We start from the raw sequence: 8,768 nt of genomic DNA, 5'->3' as shown, positions 1-8,768 counted from the left end.
TATAGTAGTAGTTTAGTAGTAGTGTAGTGTGATGTAACTATAGTAGTAGTTTAGTAGTAGTGTAGTGTGATGTAACTATAGTAGTAGTTTAGTAGTAGTGTAGTGTGATGTAACTATAGTAGTAGTTTAGTAGTAGTGTAGTGTGATGTAACTATAGTAGTAGTTTAGTAGTAGTGTAGTGTGATGTAACTATAGTAGTAGTTTAGTAGTAGTGTAGTGTGATGTAACTATAGTAGTAGTTTAGTAGTAGTGTGTGTGATGTAACTATAGTAGTAGTTTAGTAGTAGTGTAGTGTGATGTAACTATAGTAGTAGTTTAGTAGTAGTGTGATGTAACTATAGTAGTAGTTTAGTAGTAGTGTAGTGTGATGTAACTATAGTAGTAGTTTAGTAGTAGTGTAGTGTGATGTAACTATAGTAGTAGTTTAGTAGTAGTGTGATGTAACTATAGTAGTAGTTTAGTAGTAGTGTAGTGTGATGTAACTATAGTAGTAGTTTAGTAGTAGTGTAGTGTGATGTAACTATAGTAGTAGTTTAGTAGTAGTGTAGATGTAACTATAGTAGTAGTTTAGTAGTAGTGTAGTGTGATGTAACTATAGTAGTAGTTTAGTAGTAGTGTAGTGTGATGTAACTATAGTAGTAGTTTAGTAGTAGTGTAGTGTGATGTAACTATAGTAGTAGTTTAGTAGTAGTGTGTGATGTAACTATAGTAGTAGTTTAGTAGTAGTGTAGTGTGATGTAACTATAGTAGTAGTTTAGTAGTAGTGTAGTGTGATGTAACTATAGTAGTAGTTTAGTAGTAGTGTTGTGATGTAACTATAGTAGTAGTTTAGTAGTAGTGTAGTGTGATGTAACTATAGTAGTAGTTTAGTAGTAGTGTGATGTAACTATAGTAGTAGTTTAGTAGTAGTGTAGTGTGATGTAACTATAGTAGTAGTTTAGTAGTAGTGTGATGTAACTATAGTAGTAGTTTAGTAGTAGTGTAGTGTGATGTAACTATAGTAGTAGTTTAGTAGTAGTGTGATGTAACTATAGTAGTAGTTTAGTAGTAGTGTAGTGTGATGTAACTATAGTAGTAGTTTAGTAGTAGTGTGTGTGATGTAACTATAGTAGTAGTTTAGTAGTAGTGTAGTGTGATGTAACTATAGTAGTAGTTTAGTAGTAGTGTAGTGTGACGTAACTATAGTAGTAGTTTAGTAGTAGTGGTGTGATGTAACTATAGTAGTAGTTTAGTAGTAGTGTGATGTAACTATAGTAGTAGTTTAGTAGTAGTGTAGTGTGATGTAACTATAGTAGTAGTTTAGTAGTAGTGTGATGTAACTATAGTAGTAGTTTAGTAGTAGTGTGATGTAACTATAGTAGTAGTTTAGTAGTAGTGTAGTGTGATGTAACTATAGTAGTAGTTTAGTAGTAGTGTAGTGTGATGTAACTATAGTAGTAGTTTAGTAGTAGTGTAGTTGATGTAACTATAGTAGTAGTTTAGTAGTAGTGTGTGATGTAACTATAGTAGTAGTTTAGTAGTAGTGTGGATGTAACTATATAGTAGTTTAGTTATAATAGTAGTGTGATGTAACTATAGTAGTAGTTTAGTAGTAGTGTAGTGTGATGTAACTATAGTAGTAGTTTAGTAGTAGTGTAGTGTGATGTAACTATAGTAGTAGTTTAGTAGTAGTGTGATGTAACTATAGTAGTAGTTTAGTAGTAGTGTAGTGTGATGTAACTATAGTAGTAGTTTAGTAGTAGTGTGATGTAACTATAGTAGTAGTTTAGTAGTAGTAGTAGTGTGATGTAACTATAGTAGTAGTTTAGTAGTAGTGTGATGTAACTATAGTAGTAGTTTAGTAGTAGTGTAGTGTGATGTAACTATAGTAGTAGTTTAGTAGTAGTGTAGTGTGATGTAACTATAGTAGTAGTTTAGTAGTAGTGTAGTGTGATGTAACTATAGTAGTAGTTTAGTAGTAGTGTGATGTAACTATAGTAGTAGTTTAGTAGTAGTGTGATGTAACTATAGTAGTAGTTTAGTAGTAGTGTAGTGTGATGTAACTATAGTAGTAGTTTAGTAGTAGTTAGTGGTGATGTAACTATAGTAGTAGTTTAGTAGTAGTGTAGTGTGATGTAACTATAGTAGTAGTTTAGTAGTAGTGTAGGATGTAACTATAGTAGTAGTTTAGTAGTAGTGTAGTGTGATGTAACTATAGTAGTAGTTTAGTAGTAGTGTGATGTAACTATAGTAGTAGTTTAGTAGTAGTGTAGTGTGATGTAACTATAGTAGTAGTTTAGTAGTAGTGTAGTGTGATGTAACTATAGTAGTAGTTTAGTAGTAGTGTGACGTAACTATAGTAGTAGTTTAGTAGTAGTGTGATGTAACTATAGTAGTAGTTTAGTAGTAGTGTAGTGTGATGTAACTATAGTAGTAGTTTAGTAGTAGTGTAGTGTGACGTAACTATAGTAGTAGTTTAGTAGTAGTGTAGTGTGATGTAACTATAGTAGTAGTTTAGTAGTAGTGTGATGTAACTATAGTAGTAGTTTAGTAGTAGTGTAGTGTGATGTAACTATAGTAGTAGTTTAGTAGTAGTGTAGTGTGATGTAACTATAGTAGTAGTTTAGTAGTAGTGTAGTGTGATGTAACTATAGTAGTAGTTTAGTAGTAGTGTAGTGTGATGTAACTATAGTAGTAGTTTAGTAGTAGTGTAGTGTGATGTAACTATAGTAGTAGTTTAGTAGTAGTGTTGATGTAACTATAGTAGTAGTTTAGTAGTAGTGTAGTGTGATGTAACTATAGTAGTAGTTTAGTAGTAGTGTAGTGTGATGTAACTATAGTAGTAGTTTAGTAGTAGTGTTGCATGTAACTATAGTAGTAGTTTAGTAGTAGTGTAGTGTGATGTAACTATAGTAGTAGTTTAGTAGTAGTGTGATGTAACTATAGTAGTAGTTTAGTAGTAGTGTAGTGTGATGTAACTATAGTAGTAGTTTTAGTAGTAGTGTGATGTAAACTATAGTAGTAGTTTAGTAGTAGTGTAGTGTGATGTAACTATAGTAGTAGTTTAGTAGTAGTGTAGTGTGATGTAACTATAGTAGTAGTTTAGTAGTAGTGTGATGTAACTATAGTAGTAGTTTAGTAGTAGTGTGATGTAACTATAGTAGTAGTTTAGTAGTAGTGTAGTGTGATGTAACTATAGTAGTAGTTTAGTAGTAGTGTAGTGTGATGTAACTATAGTAGTAGTTTAGTAGTAGTGTAGTGTGATGTAACTATAGTAGTAGTTTAGTAGTAGTGTGATGTAACTATAGTAGTAGTTTAGTAGTAGTGTAGTGTGATGTAACTATAGTAGTAGTTTAGTAGTAGTGTGATGTAACTATAGTAGTAGTTTAGTAGTAGTGTAGTGTGACGTAACTATAGTAGTAGTTTAGTAGTAGTGTAGTGTGATGTAACTATAGTAGTAGTTTAGTAGTAGTGTGATGTAACTATAGTAGTAGTTTAGTAGTAGTGTAGTGTGATGTAACTATAGTAGTAGTTTAGTAGTAGTGTAGTGTGATGTAACTATAGTAGTAGTTTAGTAGTAGTGTGATGTAACTATAGTAGTAGTTTAGTAGTAGTGTAGTGTGATGTAACTATAGTAGTAGTTTAGTAGTAGTGTGATGTAACTATAGTAGTAGTTTAGTAGTAGTGTAGTGTGATGTAACTATAGTAGTAGTTTAGTAGTAGTGTAGTGTGATGTAACTATAGTAGTAGTTTAGTAGTAGTGTTGTGATGTAACTATAGTAGTAGTTTAGTAGTAGTGTAGTGTGATGTAACTATAGTAGTAGTTTAGTAGTAGTGTGTGACGTAACTATAGTAGTAGTTTAGTAGTAGTGTAGTGTGATGTAACTATAGTAGTAGTTTAGTAGTAGTGTAGTGTGATGTAACTATAGTAGTAGTTTAGTAGTAGTGTAGTGTGATGTAACTATAGTAGTAGTTTAGTAGTAGTGTGTATGTAACTATAGTAGTAGTTTAGTAGTAGTGTAGTGTGATGTAACTATAGTAGTAGTTTAGTAGTAGTGTAGTGTGATGTAACTATAGTAGTAGTTTAGTAGTAGTGTGTGATGTAACTATAGTAGTAGTTTAGTAGTAGTGTAGTGTGATGTAACTATAGTAGTAGTTTAGTAGTAGGTGTGATGTAACTATAGTAGTAGTTTAGTAGTAGTGTGTGTGATGTAACTATAGTAGTAGTTTAGTAGTAGTGTAGTGTGATGTAACTATAGTAGTAGTTTAGTAGTAGTGTGATGTAACTATAGTAGTAGTTTAGTAGTAGTGTAGTGTGATGTAACTATAGTAGTAGTTTAGTAGTAGTGTAGTGTGATGTAACTATAGTAGTAGTTTAGTAGTAGTGTAGTGTGATGTAACTATAGTAGTAGTTTAGTAGTAGTGTGATGTAACTATAGTAGTAGTTTAGTAGTAGTGTTGATGTAACTATAGTAGTAGTTTAGTAGTAGTGTAGTGTGATGTAACTATAGTAGTAGTTTAGTAGTAGTGTGATGTAACTATAGTAGTAGTTTAGTAGTAGTGTAGTGTGATGTAACTATAGTAGTAGTTTAGTAGTAGTGTAGTGTGATGTAACTATAGTAGTAGTTTAGTAGTAGTGTAGTGTGATGTAACTATAGTAGTAGTTTAGTAGTAGTGTGATGTAACTATAGTAGTAGTTTAGTAGTAGTGTGTGATGTAACTATAGTAGTAGTTTAGTAGTAGTGTGTGATGTAACTATAGTAGTAGTTTAGTAGTAGTGTAGTGTGATGTAACTATAGTAGTAGTTTAGTAGTAGTGTAGTGTGATGTAACTATAGTAGTAGTTTAGTAGTAGTGTTGATGTAACTATAGTAGTAGTTTAGTAGTAGTGTAGTGTGATGTAACTATAGTAGTAGTTTAGTAGTAGTGTGATGTAACTATAGTAGTAGTTTAGTAGTAGTGTAGTGTGATGTAACTATAGTAGTAGTTTAGTAGTAGTGTGATGTAACTATAGTAGTAGTTTAGTAGTAGTGTAGTGTGATGTAACTATAGTAGTAGTTTAGTAGTAGTGTAGTGTGATGTAACTATAGTAGTAGTTTAGTAGTAGTGTAGTGTGATGTAACTATAGTAGTAGTTTAGTAGTAGTGTAGTGTGATGTAACTATAGTAGTAGTTTAGTAGTAGTGTAGTGTGATGTAACTATAGTAGTAGTTTAGTAGTAGTGTGATGTAACTATAGTAGTAGTTTAGTAGTAGTGTAGTGTGATGTAACTATAGTAGTAGTTTAGTAGTAGTGTATGATGTAACTATAGTAGTAGTTTAGTAGTAGTGTATGATGTAACTATAGTAGTAGTTTAGTAGTAGTGTAGTGTGATGTAACTATAGTAGTAGTTTAGTAGTAGTGTGATGTAACTATAGTAGTAGTTTAGTAGTAGTAGTGTGATGTAACTATAGTAGTAGTTTAGTAGTAGTGTAGTGTGATGTAACTATAGTAGTAGTTTAGTAGTAGTAGTGTGATGTAACTATAGTAGTAGTTTAGTAGTAGTGTAGTGTGATGTAACTATAGTAGTAGTTTAGTAGTAGTGTAGTGTGACGTAACTATAGTAGTAGTTTAGTAGTAGTGTGATGTAACTATAGTAGTAGTTTAGTAGTAACTATAGTAGTAGTTTAGTAGTAGTGTAGTGTGATGTAACTATAGTAGTAGTTTAGTAGTAGTGTAGTGTAACGTAACTATAGTAGTAGTTTAGTAGTAGTGTAGTGTGATGTAAATATAGTAGTAGTTTAGTAGTAGTGTAGTGTGACGTAACTATAGTAGTAGTTTAGTAGTAGTGTGATGTAACTATAGTAGTAGTTTAGTAGTAGTGTAGTGTGATGTAACTATAGTAGTAGTTTAGTAGTAGTGTAGTGTGATGTAACTATAGTAGTAGTTTAGTAGTAGTGTGATGTAACTATAGTAGTAGTTTAGTAGTAGTGTGATGTAACTATAGTAGTAGTTTAGTAGTAGTGTAGTGTGATGTAACTATAGTAGTAGTTTAGTAGTAGTGTGATGTAACTATAGTAGTAGTTTAGTAGTAGTGTAGTGTGATGTAACTATAGTAGTAGTTTAGTAGTAGTGTAGTGTGATGTAACTATAGTAGTAGTTTAGTAGTAGTGTAGTGTGATGTAACTATAGTAGTAGTTTAGTAGTAGTGTAGTGTGATGTAACTATAGTAGTAGTTTAGTAGTAGTGTGATGTAACTATAGTAGTAGTTTAGTAGTAGTGTGATGTAACTATAGTAGTAGTTTAGTAGTAGTGTAGTGTGATGTAACTATAGTAGTAGTTTAGTAGTAGTGTGGATGTAACTATAGTAGTAGTTTAGTAGTAGTGTAGTGTGATGTAACTATAGTAGTAGTTTAGTAGTAGTGTGTATGTAACTATAGTAGTAGTTTAGTAGTAGTAGTAGTGTGATGTAACTATAGTAGTAGTTTAGTAGTAGTGTGATGTAACTATAGTAGTAGTTTAGTAGTAGTGTGATGTAACTATAGTAGTAGTTTAGTAGTAGTGTGATGTAACTATAGTAGTAGTTTAGTAGTAGTGTGATGTAACTATAGTAGTAGTTTAGTAGTAGTGTAGTGTGATGTAACTATAGTAGTAGTTTAGTAGTAGTGTAGTGTGATGTAACTATAGTAGTAGTTTAGTAGTAGTGTGATGTAACTATAGTAGTAGTTTAGTAGTAGTGTAGTGTGATGTAACTATAGTAGTAGTTTAGTAGTAGTGTAGTGTGATGTAACTATAGTAGTAGTTTAGTAGTAGTGTAGTGTGATTAACTATAGTAGTAGTTTAGTAGTAGTGTAGTGTGATGTAACTATAGTAGTAGTTTAGTAGTAGTGTGATGTAACTATAGCAGTAGTTTAGTAGTAGTGTATTGATGTAACTATAGTAGTAGTTTAGTAGTAGTGTAGTGTGACGTAACTATAGTAGTAGTTTAGTAGTAGTGTAGTGGATGTAACTGTAGTAGTAGTTTAGTAGTAGTAGTGACGTAACTATAGTAGTAGTTTAGTAGTAGTGTAGTGGATGTAACTATAGTAGTAGTTTAGTAGTTAGTGTGATGTAACTATAGTAGTAGTAGTAGTAGTAGTGTGATGTAACTATAGTAGTAGTTTAGTAGTAGTGTAGTGTGATGCAACTATAGTAGTAGTTTAGTAGTAGTGTGTTTATGTGTAACTATAAGTAGTAGTTTAGTAGTAGTGTTGTGATGTAACTATAGTAGTAGTTTAGTAGTAGTGTATTGTATGTAACTATAGTAGTAGTTTAGTAGTAGTGTAGTGTGATGTAACTATAGTAGTAGTTTAGTAGTAGTGTGATGTAACTATAGTAGTAGTTTAGTAGTAGTGTAGATGTAACTATAGTAGTAGTTTAGTAGTAGTTGATGCTAACTATTAGTAGTAGTTTAGTAGTAGTTTAGTGTGATGTAACTATAGTAGTAGTTTAGTAGTAGTGTGATGTAACTATAGTAGTAGTTTAGTAGTAGTGTGATGTAACTATAGTAGTAGTTTAGTAGTAGTGTAGTGTGATGTAACTATAGTAGTAGTTTAGTAGTAGTGTAGTGTGATGTAACTATAGTAGTAGTTTAGTAGTAGTAGTAGTGTGATGTAACTATAGTAGTAAGTTTAGTAGTAGTGTGACGTAACTATAGCAGTAGTTTAGTAGTAGTGTAGTGTGATGTAACTATAGTAGTAGTTTAGTAGTAGTGTATAATGTATAGTAGTAGTGTGATGTAACTATAGTAGTAGTTTAGTAAGTAGTGTAGGTGACAACTATAGTAGTAGTTTAGTAGTAGTGTGACGTAACCTATAAGTAGTAGTTTAGTAGTAGTGTGTGTGATGTAACTATAGTAGTAGTTTGTAGTAGTGTGATGTAACTATAGTAGTAGTTTAGTAGTAGTGTAGTGTGATGTAACTATAGTAGTAGTTTAGTAGTAGTGTGATGTACACTATAGTAGTAGTTTAGTAGTAGTGTGATTAACTATAGTAGTAGTTTAGTAGTAGTGTGAGTGATGATGTAACTATAGTAGTAATTTGTAGTAGTGTTGATGTAACTATATAGTGAGTTTAGTAGTATAGTGTATGTAACCTTTTAGTAGTATTTAGTAGTAGGTTTGTGATTAACTATTGTTTTTTAGTGTTAGTGTATTACTATATTTATATAGTTATTAACTATATATATTTATTGTGTGTTTTTTGTTTATAGTTTAGTTTTATTTTTTGTTTTTTTTTATTTTTTATTTAGTAGTAGTGTAGTGTGATTAATATATAGTAAGTTTAGTAGTAGTTAGTGTGATGTAACTATTTAGTAGTTTAGTAGTAGTTAGTGTGATTAATATATATTTTAGTATAGTGTAGTGTGATTAACTATTAGTTTTATATAGTTGTGTATGTAATATATTATTTTTGTTAGTTTCTATTTGTTTAGTGTAGTGTAGTGTATACTATATATGTTTATTTTTATTAACTATAGTAGTAGTTTAGTAGTAGTGTGATGTAACTATAGTGTGTTTAGTAGTAGTGTAGTGTGATGTAACTATAGTAGTAGTTTAATTAGTAGTGTGATTATATTGTTTTATGTAGTGTATTTTTTTTTTTTATTAACTTTTTGTTTAGTTGTTAGTGTATTACTATAGTTCGTTTAGTAGTAGTGTAGTGTGATCTAACTATAGTAGTAGTTTTAGTAGTGAGTGTAGTGTGATGTAACTATAGTATTAGTTTAGTAGTAGTGTAGTGTGATGTAATGGCTATAGTAGTAGGATTTATAT

Source organism: Coregonus clupeaformis, unplaced genomic scaffold, assembly GCF_020615455.1.
Source record: "Coregonus clupeaformis isolate EN_2021a unplaced genomic scaffold, ASM2061545v1 scaf1266, whole genome shotgun sequence".
Taxonomy (NCBI): domain Eukaryota; kingdom Metazoa; phylum Chordata; class Actinopteri; order Salmoniformes; family Salmonidae; genus Coregonus; species Coregonus clupeaformis.
Note: the sequence above shows the minus strand (reverse complement) of the source record.